This window comes from Talpa occidentalis, unplaced genomic scaffold (assembly GCF_014898055.3).
Source record: "Talpa occidentalis isolate TD23 unplaced genomic scaffold, MPIMG_talOcc4v2.1 talOcc4.9, whole genome shotgun sequence".
Classification (NCBI taxonomy): Eukaryota; Metazoa; Chordata; class Mammalia; order Eulipotyphla; family Talpidae; genus Talpa; species Talpa occidentalis.
Window position 1 is genome coordinate 62,200,371 of NW_023605305.1, and position 17,596 is coordinate 62,217,966.

The window sequence follows — 17,596 nt, forward strand, 5'->3', positions numbered from 1 at the left end:
CAGGTTGAAAACCACTGGACTTCTCGTAAGGGAAGAATGAACTGAATGACCTCTAAGTGCCCTTCTAGTTATGTGAGACTGGGATGAATTAGAGAAAATATTTTTTTAACTAAAATTGTTTTCTCCTCGAAGGCAAAGACCATATAATTTGTTGATTTGGCCTTGTAACTAGCCTTGCCCTTTCTCTCTCTCCACCCCATTGGCCACCACCCTGGCCTGGATTGCCACCACCCTTGTCCTCAGTCACTGCTACGGCTTCTTAACGGACTCCTTGCATCTAGTTTGTCCTGTTCCAGCTGTTCTCAGGATCCAGTATGGTACTTCTAAATGGATCTCATTCTGTCTCTGGATTTCTTATATCTCAATTGTTCTCCTTGATGGATTTCAAGAGCTGAAGTTTTTAACATCAACTTTTTTTTTTTTTAACTTTTTAAAAAAGATTTATTTATGCATGCAAGAACTGGGGTACAGGCCAGAGGTGTGGGTGGTGAGAGGATTCAGCAGAGACAGAGTGGGGAACAGAAGAGGTGGATTGACTGAAATACACTGCTGAGGGGAGCAGAGGGCGAGTCAGGAGAGGTCTGCTGTGCCATGTGGGTAGCTCCCTGGCAGGGGATCAAACTCGTGCTGCAGTGGCTGCGGAAGCTTCATAGGTTGCGTCTTAACCCCTTGCACCACCAGGGAGGTCCTTTTAACATCAACTTTTACACTTTGTGCCTTTGCACCCCACCCCCTCAGATACTTCCCCACCTCTAGTTTTCCTCCTGTGCCATATCCCCTGCTCCTAGTACCTCCCAGTGAACTCTTCCTCAGCCCTGCAGGTCTCAGTCAGGGACCACCTGTTCCTTTGACTAAATCTTGGGTGGGTGCCCTCCTCAAATACTCCTCCAGCACCTACAGCTTTCTTCACCCTTTATTGCAAATTTCTGGTACATTTTCAGTCTCTCCCACCAGCTGCAAACTCCAGGCAGGCTGTGCATGTGTCTGCTTGTTTATCATCCTATTCTCAGGGTGCAGACCACAAGGTCTTAGAACCTTACTCATAGGAGGTACTTAATGAACATGTTTGCTTCCCATAGAGCAGGTCTTGACTCTGAGGCAGGGTCAGATTCCGTGCCCCAAAGCTTGAAAGCCCTCCCTGTGGAGGGGCCCCGAATGTGGAAGCCATTAGCTCACCCTCCCCCTGCTCTTAACTGAATTTGCGCCAAAGAAGCAGGGGCCTTTGGAAGCACTCGAATCATATTACAGAGCTTGGAACCAAAGCCAGGCATAACTGGGCTGCTGTCCCCAGCCTCATGCCCCTGTGTAGCCAGATGACCAGCATGCTGTCCCCTCAGGCACCCACCACTTTCTCTGCCAATAGGCTCTGGCTGTGACAGCACTGCCACCATTGAATGGGCAGCTGTGGTCACATTCAGAGAGGGTGAGACAGAGACTCACTTCAACTCTGACATTCAGTCTGTCCCATGTGACATAGGCTGCCACTCACCCCTGGAGCTGCAGGATGCGGGCAGGGATAACCCTTTCATTAGATATCTGTGACATGGGAAAAGGTCAGACAAGTGGGCTGGCTGCTGAGTCATGGAGCAGGAGTGTCCATCCACTCAACCTACTGTTGCTGCCTGCCCATGTCAAGAGACATCCTGATCCTTGCTGCAGCAGGCTTGATTCCTGGAATGGATTTAATTCAGTGCATGCAGCAGAGGACATCCCTTGTCTGTCTGTGTAAAGGGACACATAGGGCAGGGTTGGGAAAAAGCAAGCTTTGGGGTTAGACCCACCTGAGGTATGACCCCCAGGCTACAACTCACTAGCTGTGGCTCCCAAAGCAAGTTGCTCTACCTCCTTGACCCAGCTATTACTTTCTGCAGTGGAGATATGTCACTCAGCACATAGAACTATTGTGAGAATAAATGTGATAAAGTGTGTCAGAGCTTACCAGTGGTTCACAAAGGTTAACAGTGCATAAATGGTAGATATTATTATTTGGATACCTCAATCTGTCAGTAAATACTTGACCCCCTTGGGAACACGACAACTCTCCACAGTTGTCACTCACTTCCCTACATCCATAGCAGTTTCGGAAAATTTAGTTAAAGGGGGCATGAGGTAGGAAGAAATAATAGGGATTAAAAGGCTAGTGACATTTCATTAATTTTAATGTCTTAGCTGGACAAACTATCCCCAACTCAAATGAGTCCTATTTGTGTTTGGCAGCCAGAAGCATAGTAGACACAGGTGGCCCAGAAATGAGGGTTTTACTATGTCAAGCTTTTTATCTTAGACAATTGGAGGAAATACAGCTTGTTAACCAAGACCATGGGAATACACACTCTTTTCTCATTCACTGAATTCAGACCAGGGCTGGTCCTTGGGCTCATAGTTCAATTTCCCCTCCCCCTTCTTTTAATTATTTTAATACTTCCCTCTTCAAGTAGAGGGAAGCATCAAAGTCCTCATTGGACCAGTGTGGAGAAGACCCAATTCGCTGAGCGGCACTTGGCAAGCTGTTTAACCTCTCTTGTAACCTAGCTATCTTTAGCCAACTTGATGCTATTTTGAAATGTCAAATGAGCAAATACTGCTTCCAGAATGGTTCTGACTTGGGATGTGACAGGATGCTTGGGGGTGGGGAGATGAGGAGGTGGTGGTGATGGCACAGGAGCCTTCTGGTACACAGTGAGAAAATGGACCAACGTTACAACTTCCAAGGTTCTCTCTCTTCTGTCTCTGTCAACTCCAGGGAACCAGCCCATTTAAGGGGAAGTGGCGCCCAGAGTCCCACCTGTGCCTAACCTAGAAGGATGACTGGTTATGTGAGTCTGGAGTCAGAACCAGTTGTCACATTAGCCCAAAGAGCAAATTGACTGTTGTCTGCCACTCCCTCTAAAAATATTTATTCACTCACTTGCTCATTCATTCATCCGCAGGTATTTACTGAGTAGCAACTATGTGACAGACACTATACCAGGCACTGGGACTGTGCAAGCTTGCAAAGGTGAATACCCATTGGCATCAGCTGGGGAGTTTATTAAAATGCAGCTTCTCAAGGTCCAGCCCAAAGAGTTGATGCAGGAAGTTTGGTGAAGACATAGGAGTCTGAATTTTTCATAAGCACTCAGGCATTCTGATGCAGGTGGTCCAGAGTGTATGAGAAACCCTAACTTAGGTTTTCTCAATAGTTTGTAGTAACCTCAATTCCCTAAGCACCTCCCCTTACACATAGCAGGCTCCAGGGGTAGGGAAAAATATGGGCCTCAGACCTTGAAGAGTTCCAGCAGGAGACAAATAAGGCATTTCAGGGTGCTAAGTGCTCTGAACTTAAGTATTCTTATACTAAGGTAGCCAATGGAGAGAGCTTCTTGAGCTTACAGAATAGGAGACGTGTACCAAGAGATAAGCATGGAAAGTTCTTGAAGTTAAGTTAAGTCCCTTCAGACCCAAGGGCTATATTTGGAGAGTATCAGGTAAATGATAAAAGTCAAGCTAGGTAAATTAAAATTCTTTTTTTAGTCAGTGATAGTTTAAATTGATGGAACAAGCACTGTTCTCCAAATAGCAATGATTTCTAGTGAAGTGTGCTACAATTCTAGGTACTGAGTTGTTCATTTATCCATCTCTCCAGCCAGCCTGCTGGCCAGCCAGCCACCCAGCCAGGAAAAATGTTCCAGGCAAGTAGATAGCAAATTTATTAACTCAACAGTAAGAGGAAGCTTATCCTCTTTGGATAAAGATAAAAATGTTCCATAGGAATGGAGGTGAGTTCAAGAGGGGAGAGATAAGAGATAGAGTTTTCCAGGTAAGCAGAAGCTAGCTCTTAAAGGATCTCACAAGCCTTGCCCCAAAATTTGTCTTTAAGACAACAGCAGACCATTGAAAAGGTACAGGCAAAGGAATGCTTATGTTCATTTATCTATTTGTTATAAAAGTACTTTGACCATTTTAGGAATGTTTTTGGAACTTGACACATACTCCTTTAGTTTTGTTGGTCCTGAGGTCGTAGGGCAGAGTCAGGATTTAATTTTAAGTCTAAACCACAGTATGACTCGGACGAGTCATTTCCTATTTGGGGTCCTTAGTTTTATCATCAATAAAAGGAAAAAGGGAAGCAAGTAAACTGGCAGGCTGAGCATGCTGAATAGTTTTCCTTTGCTGAAGTGTTCCCAGAGGGTCAACCAGCGTTCAGTAGGCATGATTAATAAATTACAAAAGATAAATAGAGTGCCTTGAAAGATTTTATGTTCCTTTTTTTAAATTTTACCTGTCTTTACAGCCTGTAGGGAAGTCTGTCATTCAACCCTTCACAGTTAAACAGCCCTGCACGAATGCAGACAAAATAAATCAGAAGCCTATGCTTTTAAACTCACTAAATGAAAGCCCAGCATGCATACTGCCTCCCTCCAAATTAATCACTGGATTAAATGCAAGACGTGTACCCCAAATCAATAACTTGTGACAGAGATCTCCTGCTTGTGTTTCAGGAAAATTCCACTTCCTTTCAGATGTTGTTACTTGAAATGTCAGGAAGTTTCCATTCATCACCCACCCTTGAAAAGGCCACCATCACCCAACTTCACATTTCCCTTTCCTTCCACTTTCCTTCAAAGGAATCAAGGCATCTTACAGAGGGAGCCCACTCATTGTCACAGCCTCCTGGAGGCTGGAAGAGAGGCATTTTGCAAAGAAAAGAGGTGTGGAGATGCCTGATCTGAAATAAGAAAACCAAGCCATAAAGAAGCCCAGTGTCTTGTCTGAAAGTCCCCAAAAGACAAGGCTCATATATTCCTTTGGATGGCAATACAGCAAAGAAGACAGGTTTAGGCGTGTGGGAGACGTGGATTTAAATCACGATCCTAACACCACTTAGTGCTTCACTATTATTATCTATAAAGGAGAAGAAATAAAAATTCTACAGGCTACTAGCTGTGTAACCTAGAGGATGTTATATAACCTCCCTGTGCCTGAGTGTCTTCATTGCTAAATGAGATCATGGAGGTTAAATATCCAGCCCACTGACATTGCTCAACACATGATAATAACAGAATATTTCAATATTAGATCAAGGCTATATCTACTTCCTCTATTTTTCAAGACATGATTCTGCCATCACCTTCTCCAGCAGTCCCCAGGTTGGGCTAGATTTCTTTTTCTGTGCTTCAATAATAATAATTTAGAACGAAAAAATGATGTAAGAATTATATAAAATAAAATGAAATATATAAAAAACTGTAAAAATAATAATAATTTAGGAAAACAGTGATAATGATTACACTAAAACTAACATTTATTCATTATTTACACACAGCAGGCTCTAAGCACTTTATTTGGATTAACTCATTTGGTCTTTCTAACAATCCTATAGGGTGTTACTGAGTTCTTCACACAGATTCACACAGAGTTCACATTTCCTGCCCAAGGTTTCATAAATGGTGAGCAGGAGAGCTGTCTTGTCTCCCAGAGCACCCTGGGCTGACTTTCTTTGTTGACTAACCATAGGCCCATGACAATCCCCCTCCTAAGACTTTCATTTCTACTGGACTTCAGGTTTTTCTAAAATTGGACTGAGCATTATCCATTTTTGTATTTCCAAAGTTTTGCAAAGAATAAGTGCTCCTTGAATTTGAAATGAAATAAAACTGACTCATCGTGAATAGCTACAAATATTTAGTACCATGGGCTCGAATTGAGAAGGTGACTTCCCCCCCCAGGTCAGAATGCTGTAGAGCTAGACATCATCTCACACAGAAAGGACTCAGACAGACTGGGACAAAGCAAAGGCAAGAGCAGTGCAGATGAGACAAACTTTAATAAATAAATAAGCAAACCCATACACAAAGCTCTTCCCTTGGCTGCACAAGTGAAAGTCCCTCAATAGATGCTTCGTGTGAATGGTATGGAACTTGCCCTCAGAACCTCAGGGCATGGTATCCATGGTTGTGAAACAGTGATGTCAAGAAAATGCCAAAGGAAAAGGTTATCCTTAACACGGGTGCTATGGTCATAGAGTCTTCAGACACTTCACAGGATATTGTGAGATGGATCTCAGAACTGAATGGAACCCGTTGCTTTGTCAAGATTCTGATAGTTGTGACACAGAAGAAGAAAAATAAATGGTCTATAAACATATGGAAAGATGCTCAACTGCACTAGTTACTAGAAATTCAAGTGACATAATGAGTGAGATACATTGCAAAAGTTAAAAAAGAAATGAATGATATTCCAGAGTCAGTAAGGCTCTGAGGAAATGGATCTGCTTATAAAAGCTAGTGGGAGTGTAACTTTGGACTCTCCACCAAAATTCCATTTCTAGGACTCTTTCACATAGAAATACTAACACATGTACTCACAAATACATTGTCAAACATGTTCATTCCAGCACCATTTATAACAGTGAAAAAGTGGGAGCTTCCAATGTTGGGAAATTGTTATAAAAATGTATGTTATATTTATATAATGGTTAGGGACTGATGGCAACAAATTCAATAGGCCTGTACATGGTGAAATAAAAGGTGGCCATATCTGGCAACTAAAAATTAACCCTATCTCCATGGGAAGCCTCTAGCAGTTTGTGCCAACTTTGTCTAAATTGGTCCATGCTCATGTTGTACAAGATGCAAAACTAGATATTTATAAGGAACAGAGATAGGAAGGGAAGGAGAGGATAAGATTGTTTTTTCCATTTATATGTGTGATTTCTTTCTTTTCTTTCTCTCTCCTTCCCTACCCTTCTTTTTTCCTCTTTTCTCATCTGTCTGCCTGTCTTCTAATGGACATTAATATTTTTGTATCATTATTATTTTATGTCTTCTGAAAATTAGTTTTTCAGTTGTCTATAGGTCTATATAACCTTTGCCTTTTAATTTTACTTCTCCATATGTGCACATACTTCACTCACCCTCCACCAAACCTTCAGTGCCAATATCTTATCACCTTTTCCCCTTCCTTCTCCTATCCCTCCCTCCTTCTCTCCCTCCATGCACACCCACTCCTTTCCCTCTGGCAACCAGTAAAATTTTCACAAAGTCTAAGGTTTGTTTTTGGTTATTTATATTCCACAGATAAATAAGGTGACATAATCACTTGAGGTCCATCCATTTTGTCCCCAAAGGTACTATTTTACTTTTTTTAACAGCTGAGTAGTATTCCATTGGGTATATATTCTACAATTTCTTACCCAGTTATTTGTGAATGGCCTCTTAGCTTGATTCTATGACTTACAAATTGTGGATAATGCTGGACAGAAATTGTGGATAATGCTGAATTGTGGATAATGTGTAGAAATTGTGGATAATGCTGAACATAGAATAATATGAACATAGGAGTACATAAATCCTTTCATTTTAGTGTTTTCATTTCCTGGGGAAATATCTAGCAGAGATATTGTTGGATCATAAGAGAGTTCCATTTTTATTTTTAAAGTTATAGCCACACAGTTTTCCATAAAGGCTGCGCCAAACTGCATTCCCACCACCAACAGATGAGTGTTACTTTTTCTCCACATCTTCTCCAACAGGTGTCGTTTCCATTCCTTATTAAATAGGTCATTCTCACAGGTGAGGAGATATTTCATTGTGGTTTTGATTTGCATATATCTTATAATAAGTGATGTTGAATAATTGTTCATGTGCCTGTAGGCCACCTGAATGTCTTCCTTAGAAAAAGTGTCTTTTCATCAGTGTAAAAATGATAATAATAACAGTACAAACCACAACAAAGCAAAAACAGACAATTATAAACCAGAGACATACTGCAGGGGAGGAGGAGGGAGTGGGGTGAGAGGGAGGGAGGGAGGAGTACAGGGGACTGTGGTGATGGTGCACAGTGCCTTGGGGAAGGAGATTCTAGGACAACTCAATCTGAGGGGGTGGGGTGAAGCAAATATTGTCTAAAAAATGTAAAAAAATGATAAATGTTAAAATAAAAAAAAAGTTACCTGAGAAAGAAAGAAAGGAAGGAAGGAAGAAAGAGAGAGAGAGAGAAAGAAAAAAAAAAAGAAAGAAAGAAAAAAAGAAAAAAAGAAAAAGTGTCTATTTAGGTCTTTTGTCCATTTTTGGGCTAGGTTATCTATGTGTTTATTGCTGGACTGTATAAGTACTTTATATATTTTGGAAATTAACCTCTTATCAGACATATGATGTGTGAATATCTTCTTCCAGTCTGTAGATTGTCTTTTTGACTTGTGATGGTTTCTTTTTGAGGTACATACAAAAGCTTTTTATTTTAATTTAATACCACTTGTTTATTTTTGCTTTTGTTCCCCTTACCATTGGATTTGTATCCCCAAATACATTAATAGAACTTATCTCAACATAATAAAAGATATATGACAAACCAGCAGCCAACATTCTACTCAATGGTGAAAGCCGAAAGCATTCCTGCTCAGGCATGTCTTTCACATTCTGACTTAATTCACAAGGATGTCCACTTTAACCATTAATGTTCAACGTAGTATTGAAACTCCTAGCCACTGCAATCAGGCAAGAAAAAGAAAAGGAATCCAAATTGGAAGGCAAAAAGTTAAACTATCAATTTACACAGATGAAATGATTACATAGAGGATCCAAAAGACTACAAAAAAAATCTATTAGCAATAATAAACATGTAAAATATCAGGATACACAATCAATATACAAAAATCAGTTGAATTTCTATTTGTTTTAAAGAATATTCTGGTGCTCAATAAGGAAAATGTCAGACTTAAATGAAGTTTTGTGAAATATGGGTGTACCATGTGTTACATTATAATGAAAGCATGAACAATGACCCATGCTAGTACAAAAGTTAATGTAAAATAAAATAAAGCACCTGCCTGGAAGCCTGGGAGAATTTGTTAAAGAAGTGGAGGCTCTCAGATTCAGCTTTGGGCCCTGACTGGGGAGTAAGACTCTCTTGAGCAAGCAATGAAGGCAGTGGCACACAAATGTCTGGCACTTGAGGCATGAAACTATGACAAATTGTGCTCCTTCTGGTGCCCAATCCCAAGTGGTAGGTCTGTGGATGGAATGCCTCCCTTGGTGCTCCAGTGCTTTATTCCATCTTGGGATTGGGCACCAGAAGGAGCACTATGTGAAGAGGAGCTGAGTTTGGCCCTAATGGGGGAATATCCCCAGGGAATGAATGCAAGAAAACCAGGATGGATGACTTACAGTTGTTTTCATCTGATTTGCTGTGGAATGTGTCTCATAACTCATCTTCATAGGCAGCATTGGAGTGGACAAAGAAAAATCCAGCCAGTAATAATTCCTGGGAAACTGATGTGGCCCAAATAGGAAATGCCAAGAGATTTTACTGTTGTCAAGCTCAAAGAGCAATGTTGGCATCGTGCTACTCAAAGAACCATTCCTTTTTATCAAATATGGAAGACACACTTTGGCAAAAGATAAGTAGACAATAATCAGGATTACATCAACATGATCCTTCCCAACTCTTTGCACTCGCCATTTAACTAGATGCTTCAAGAACTCTTGATAGAAATGTTTATTCTCATTTTAAAATCTTGAAACTGAAGCTCAGAAAGATTTAGTGGCTGCCTCAAAGTCACGAAACTTAAGGAGGCAAGATGGCATCATAAAAAAATCCATTGCTTCTGGAATGATAAGATTTGTTTTAAAATCTTTATTTCATGACTCATTACTTGGGTGATCTGGGCAATTTACTTTCCTCTCTGAGTCCAGTTTCCATCACTTAAAATGTGGATAACTTTCTCTACATTATAGAAGTGTTGGAAAAAATGGAATGGGATTACATACATACTTCTCATTTCCTTTTTTCTTAGTGTTCAATTCTATTGTAGTGGAGGGAGAAGCAAATACACTCTGTTGAGACATTTTATTTTCCAGCCTAACTTGGACCTGGGAGTGGCCATGTAAGTTCTGGCCAATGAAATGTAAACAGAAATCTCTAAAATGGGCATATGGCCACAAATTAGAAAACAAAACCTTTTTGGTAAATACCTCTTATTCTCCCTTTCATCTTTCTTGGAATGGAAGTGAATTCCAAAGAATTGAAGGAATGGAGATTCATCAACCACTTTGGAAAAATGGAAGAGCTTGCTTCTCTGATAAATTGTTAGACTATATTTTCTTGAACTTCTCATTGCTTAGGATGAATAAACTCAACTTAGTTAAAGCAGTTTGCCGTGTCCATATTTCCAACTGATGGAGTAATCTTAGGCTTTGACATGTATATACCCAAGGAATGGTAGCCATATTGATTAAAGCAGGGGTCTTTCTCTGAATTGGAGGAAGAATTTAAGCCCCTACTCATAAAACTGCATTTACCTACCCAGACATCCCAAACTCACAGTATACAGCATTCCTTTCTCTGTTCTCTTGCCTACCTCCAAAGTTTGGCACATAACCCTTTCCATCTGCAGCCCAATCTCAATTCAAATGATATAACATCTATAAAACCTTAGCACAGTGCCTGGAACACAAATGTGAAACAAATGGGATTTATCTGTCTAGAGTTAGAAAGTTTTTAAACAGCTTCAGCAAATGGGTATCTTCTTACGTTAATAAATACACATGGGAAAACCTAGAAAGTCCCATGATATACAAGATAAAGAAACTCAAAACAGTTTCAGGATGGGATTCAAGGTCCTGACCCCAACTTACAATTCTGGACTCTCGTTCCTGGACCTCTAGGTAATGCCTCTTTCCCCCACTACAATCTCACAGTAGGATTTTTTCCCTTCTGCCGTATCTCCATTTGATCATAGTCATTGTTTGTGCTGCTCCCATTCACTGCCTTTTATTGAACTTTGACTCCCTGGGATCTATGCACAGAGCAGTCAATAACCTACTGCTGAGTAAATAAATGTGTTTCTATCTTGTGCCTGGAAGTCTATTCACATGGCGATCTTAGCTTTTTCCTGAACACAGATGAGCATTTCATGCTTTAGTAGTTTTGGCCATGCTATTCCTTTTGCTTAGACTTGAATTCCTCCATCATATGCCTGTAGGACTCCTACTCACCCACATACACTCACCTCAAGCATCAACCTCTTCCAACTTTCTGGTCCTCCCTCTGTTCTCTTAAGGCATCTCATACTTAATTTTACAGTGGCACATAGCTCACTATTTATTATGATGATGATTTATCTATATGCTTCTTTTCCCTGCCAGCCTGTGTACTCTTAAAAGCATTTAGTCATTTTTTCCTGCAAGTTGTATTCAATATAAGTTTGTGTATATGGTAAACATGAGGAAATTGGGTTAGTTGCACAAAATTTTGAATTTACATAAAACTGTGTTTTTAAGTTATTGCCTGTCCCTACCCTTGTTATGATACACATAATACCAGGTATTGAGGAAGGAAATGAAAGAAATAATCCTTTATTCGGTATTAGCTATTGGCCAGACATTATTATTATTCATACTGTTTCCAGAATTAGTATGAAGCACACCCTCAAAGAGCTTGTGGCAAGCATAGAAACATATTATGTTTCAGAGATTGGTATAAGTTGAGGCAAAGTAACCTTGGCACTTTAAACCACTTTAAACCTGGGGCAACTGTATGACAGATCACACAGACATGTCTGTGAGGATCTCGGAGGCCTCTGATGACTTTGCCTCTAATGTGGCTCTTCCCTCCCAACAGAGACATGAGAACATGGACCAATCTGGCCCATTCTTACTTTTTCTAACAAAAATAAGAAATGTGGGACGGTTTGCTGAAGAGATTGGGAATTGTTGGCCATGAGTCATATAATAAATATAGGTGACTTTTTCCAGGGTGAAAGGCCAGGAAGAATTTTGAGATACCAGAACTGCCATGAATTTTCCTATTTTGGTAGTTTAGGAATTCCTTTGCTTTTCTGAGACACCCCAGCTTCCTTCCAATAAATTTCCTTTTTGCTTAAGCTGACAAAGTACATTTTAAATGCTCAAAGTTTTCAAAAATCATAACTCCCAAAAGAACTTCCTGTTTGGTCTCTAAAATGACTAGAATTTGCATCAGCTACAAGTGACAGAAACTTGAAGAGAACAGTGGTTTTAAAAGGCAGTAAAATTTGTTTCTCTTGCAGGTGAACATAGGCAACCAGAGCTAGTTAATTGATTCTTAGGATACAAGCTCCCTCTATCATGTTGTTCCACCAATTTCAGGATGTAAGGTCCATCTTGTGGACCAAGATACCTGCTCAAATTCTAATCATCCTGTCATCAATCTGACCTCTAGGAAAGAGGAAGACATGCCCCTCCACTTAAAGGTACATCCAAAAGTTGAATACACTATTTTGGCTTCCACCTATTTCCCAAAATTTAGTTATATAACTCCCATATGCCAGCAACTTCCATTTTCCTTTCCAGACAGATATCACTTACTTTTTTTCATCCCCTCTCTGCCTTGAGAAGCTGGCCTTGTGGACCTTATCAGTAGGAGGTTGTAACCTTTGACTTCTGTGGTTCTAGTTCAGACAATAAGGGCTGTTGCAGGGGATAAGAAACAAAGAAGAGTGAGATCAGGGTATTTATTTTTCTGGATCCCTCTCTCCAAGCTTGCATTGTCCCACAACTGTCACAGGTCCTTGCAGAAGGATTGCTTCTACCTGACTGTCTCTTTTCCAAGACTCTGGTAACTATTCCCTTTATCCTATTAGATTTTATTCTCTTAGACCCCAAGGGAGGTAACAGCCTAAGTCTATGAGCTCTGGATTACCACACACACTACACTTATAGTTCCTCCACACCCAATTTTAATAAATAGCACCTTTATAAATAAATCCTCCTTGACTTATCCCATTTTGAGTGTGTCATGTGTTTTCTGTTGGAACATTGACACACCTACCTAACTACAAGGTTTTTATCATGGATTATGCACTTGCCTAAATATTAAAGGCTCTATCACCAAAAAAGGAAAGGATAACTCATATTACAGAAAAACTACTTGTCTTTGCCACTGTCCCATCAGAGTTTCTTGATCAGTTCTTTGATCTACTTTTATAGCTGAAACTTCTCTCCCTTACTCTTAATGTCCATAATATAAGGACATCACTTTTTTAAACCTTTACAAGCTTGTCAATATCTACAGCTATATCTAGGAGAGTGATAATTAATGATAAATCTTATCTCACACAGGAAGGGGAGAAAAATCAACGTATGTTCAGTGAATCTGGATAAAATGATGAAACTATGTTTTCAATTTTTTCAAGTGCAAAATTGGTGTTTTGTGACACATGATGCCTAATTCCCTTCTACTGCTGATTTCTAAGTATCATTTTGTCAGCTCTGTGCCACAGTTTTCCATGAATCATAGAAGGAAATATGAACAGAACTGTTAAGCTGGAGGTACAGTAACCAGAACAGACAGAGGAGTGAGGCAGACTCAAGGAGGTAATTGTCCTGGAAATACAGACAGAAACAGAAGAGCCACCATAGTGAAGAGAGAATGTCTGTTTCATCTACTTATCTTGGATGCTATTTTCAAGAACTGCTCAGGTCCAAGTAATCTTTTGCCTGCATTAAGACTACATCTTGGGCCTCCCTGGTGGTGTAAGGGTTTAAGCATTGCACTATGAAGCAATCCGAAGCCTCTGCAGCACTAAACCGTGCTGCACTATACTGTGCTGCACTATACTGTGCCGAGCCCCGGCTGGCCAGGGAGCAACCCACATGGCACAGCAGTTCTCTCCCGTCTTGACTGCTGCTCCCCTCAGCAGTGTATTTCAGTCAGTCTGCCTGTTCTGTTCCCCACTCTGTCTCTGGTGAATCCTCTCACCCCCATCTCTGGCCTATACCCAGCTCTTGTATGCATAATTAAATAAATCTTTATTAAAAAAAAAAAAGACTATGTCTTCCTGGTAGGTCACTATATCTCCCACAGAGCTCTGTTTTCCAAACTGTAGCCCCTGGCATCTGTCCACAGCACAAGCCAGACCATGTTATTTACCTGGGTAAACTATTCAATAGGTTCTCAATTCTCCTAGAATAAATTTTTAAAAGATCTTATATTACTCAGCTCCTATATCTCTTTTTAGATACATCTCACCCCACTCCTCTTCTTCCCACTTGACACTTCAGCCACTCTGAAATACTTGTGATTCCTGAAAGAAATTAAATAGACTTTTGCATATGTGTGCTTTATTTCCAACTCCTCCCACTTCCTTCATCTGATACATTCTTACTCATTCATCAGGATTCGACTTTTAAATCATTATCTCCTACAGAGTGTCCATCTTGACACTCCCATCTTCACAATGAGGGTTTTCATAACCTACAACTTCTCTCTACTGCATTATTTATCATGGCATATTATTATTTCTGTCATTTGTCTATTTCTCCCTATCTGTGAATTTTTTAAGGACAGGACTCTATGTCATTTAACATGGTATCCTCAGTCTTAGCAAAAGTAGACAAAATCACACTCAAAATATGCTTATGAAATAAAGGAATGAATGAACAAGAACACTTTTATGTGGAGAGCAAGGAAATAATCACCTTCTTTATCTTAGGTACATATTCCAATTAATGTGCATTAGGATGGTTTCACATATTAGATTTCATTCTTTACACACGTTGTTCTGCTTTGCTATTGTAACATGAACATCTCTGTTTCCAGTCTCGAGGTTTGCCCTTTTTTGTACAAATAAAAGTGCAATAGTTGAACTTTCATTTCAGGTCATGATGGACTGACAGGATCCAGAGAAATTTACCCATCATAATTAATAAGAAAACTGGAAAAATGATATGAAACAACTGTTTTTCAGACATTGGACAACACATGGTACAGCACTGTGATTCCAAAGAAAAAGGAAATAAGTGAGGTAAGCCCTTGGCCTTCTGCCTGGAATTACATTCTGAGTCTTACTGCACGGAGGGGAATCTTAAGCAGAGCACAATAGTTTCATGAAGCTGCGAAGACAGAGATTGGCTATTTTTGAGGCGGAGATGACTTAAAATAATGAGGCAAAATTTCAGAGGAAAGAAAGCTACATAGAAAAAGTACTTTAGCAACTTTGCTGAATATTTAGTCATGAATACTTAGGGCCACACTCCATGAAACCAGGCCAGGGATGACAAGCCATAGACTTGGGGACTCCAATGGTTTAGAGTAAAAGGTCCTTGCATACCCCACCTGGGCCATTCAGAAGAGACCACAGAAATGCCATAGCTTAGTCGTCAGCTTAAAGTGACTTAGAGTAAAGGCTTCTCTAAATTCCACCTAAAAAGTCTTAAAAAAAATAGTGTGGAATGGATGAAGCTTATTAGCAAGACTTATTTGCCTGCAAAAGCAAAATTCAACACTCTTTAAAGGGGAAAACAAAAACCAAATGGGTACTGACTATAGTGCACAATACTCAGTCTGCAAAAATTTTGCTAGACAAGCCAAGAAAGAGGCAAATGTGATCTATGATAAGGAAAAAAAATATCAGTCAGTAGAAACAAACCCAGAAATGATAGAGATCACATAATTAGCAGATAAGAACTTTAAAACAGCTATTAAGTTATATTGAAATAATTCAATATGAAAACATATAATATGCTAATAAAACACCTCTGGAAAGATTAAGGGTATATCATATGTTGCAGAAGAAATATTAGTAAATTTGAAAGACATAGTAATAGAAGCTCTCAAAAATTAATCTTGTAGAAGAAAATGATTGAAAAAATAATGAACAGTGTCTTAGTGATTGTGGGTCTATTTGAAGCTGTCTGACATTCCAGTAGGAGATATGGAGGCAAGGGGAAATGAAAAAATCTGAAGATATAGTGACTAAAAATTCCCAAATGTCATGAAAATTTAAGCTCAATTAATCTCAATCAAGATAACAATGAAAACCTTCACCAGAGGACATCATAACCACATTTTCAAAAATTAGAGTTATAGAGAAATCTTAAAAGTAACCAAAGAGAAAATGACACATAGTTAAAGAAGAACAATAATAGTGAAAAATGAGAACAGACTTCTCATCAGAAACTGCAAGAAGACAGTGGAGTACTATATTTAAAGTGCTAAATGAAAGAAGGCCTAGATTTTTACATCTAATGAAAGTATTCTTCAAAAATGAAGAATGAAATAAAGACTTTCAGACAAAAATGAGTTGAGGTCACTTCTTGCCAGAAGTCTTGAACTATAAGAAATATTGAAGGGTACACTTTAGACAGAAGAAAAATTTCCACTGACAGGAATCTGGATGTCGAAAAGAAATAAAGAATGTAAAATTGATAAATGTATGAGTAAATATAAAATGCTTTTATTTCTTAATTTTTTATACCTGACGCTTCAAAGCAAAAACATTATCAATACACTTTGGAGTTTATAGTATATGAAGAAATAAAATGGAAGTATATTATATTTCAGTTTTCATATATGAAATGGTATATTATTTGAAAACAGATTTGATGTTATAGAAAGATTAGTAAACCCTAGAGCAGAAGGGTTTTGGGAAACTTTTTCCATAAAGGGCCAGATAGTAAATAGTTTAGACTTTGTGGGTGAGATGGTCACTGTCACAGTATTCAACTCTGCCATTATAACATCAAATTCACTAGCAAGATAGACTACCATAGACAACACATGAATGAATCCGTGACACTGCATTCCAATAAGACTTTATTTATAATAATAATTTGATTGCAAACTGTAGGTTGGCAACTCTTGCCTTGAACAACCTGTAAAACTAAACTAAAACGCTAAAATATATGGCAGACAAATAAGCCAATAATGGAGGTATAATGAAATAATAAAAAAATACTCAATCCAAAGGAAGATAGAAAAAGACAAAGAACAAAAATATATGGGTAAAATGGAAAACTATAGCAAGAAAATAGATTGAAACATAGTAATATTGCTAATTACATTAAATGAAAATAGTATATAAACACTCAAAAGACAGATATTGAAGACTGTATCAAAAAAGCAAGCCGCAACAACATGCTTTCTATTAAAATGTCTTTAAATACAAAGACATAGGGGCCTCCCTGGTGGCACAGGGTTAGTTAAAGACGGTACTATCAAGCTATCGGCAGTCACTGCAACATAAGTTCAATCCCCGGCCAGCCAGGGAGCAACCCACATGGCACAGCAGACCTCTCTTGTCTTGCCTGTTGCTCCCTTCAGCAGTGTACTTCAGTAGATCTGCCTGTTCTGCTCCTCCCTCTTTCTGGTGAATCCTCTCACACCCTGCACCCCTGGCCTATACCACAGCTCTTGTATGCATAAATAAATAAATCTTTAAAAAAATAAATATAAAGGCATAGAGGAAAAGGGTAGGGGAAAAAAAATACCTTGAAAACACCAACACCAGTCATAAAATATCTAAACTGGTTATAATAAAACAAAGCAGATGTCAGGAAAAAAAAGGATATGACCAAGGATAACGAAGGTCATTTCATAATGACAAAGGGGTCAATTCACTAAAAAAACTAATAATCCCAAATCCCTACCCCAGATATTCAAAATATATGAAACAAAAGTGGAGAAAACAAAAAGGGGAAATAGACAAATGCATAATAATATTTGTAATAATACTTTTCTCTCAGTATTGATACAGTAAATATAAAGATAGAAAATTGAACAAAGTTATCAGCCAAGCCACATTACTGATATTTAGAGAACATTCCACCCAACAATATCAGAATGCACCTTCTTTTCA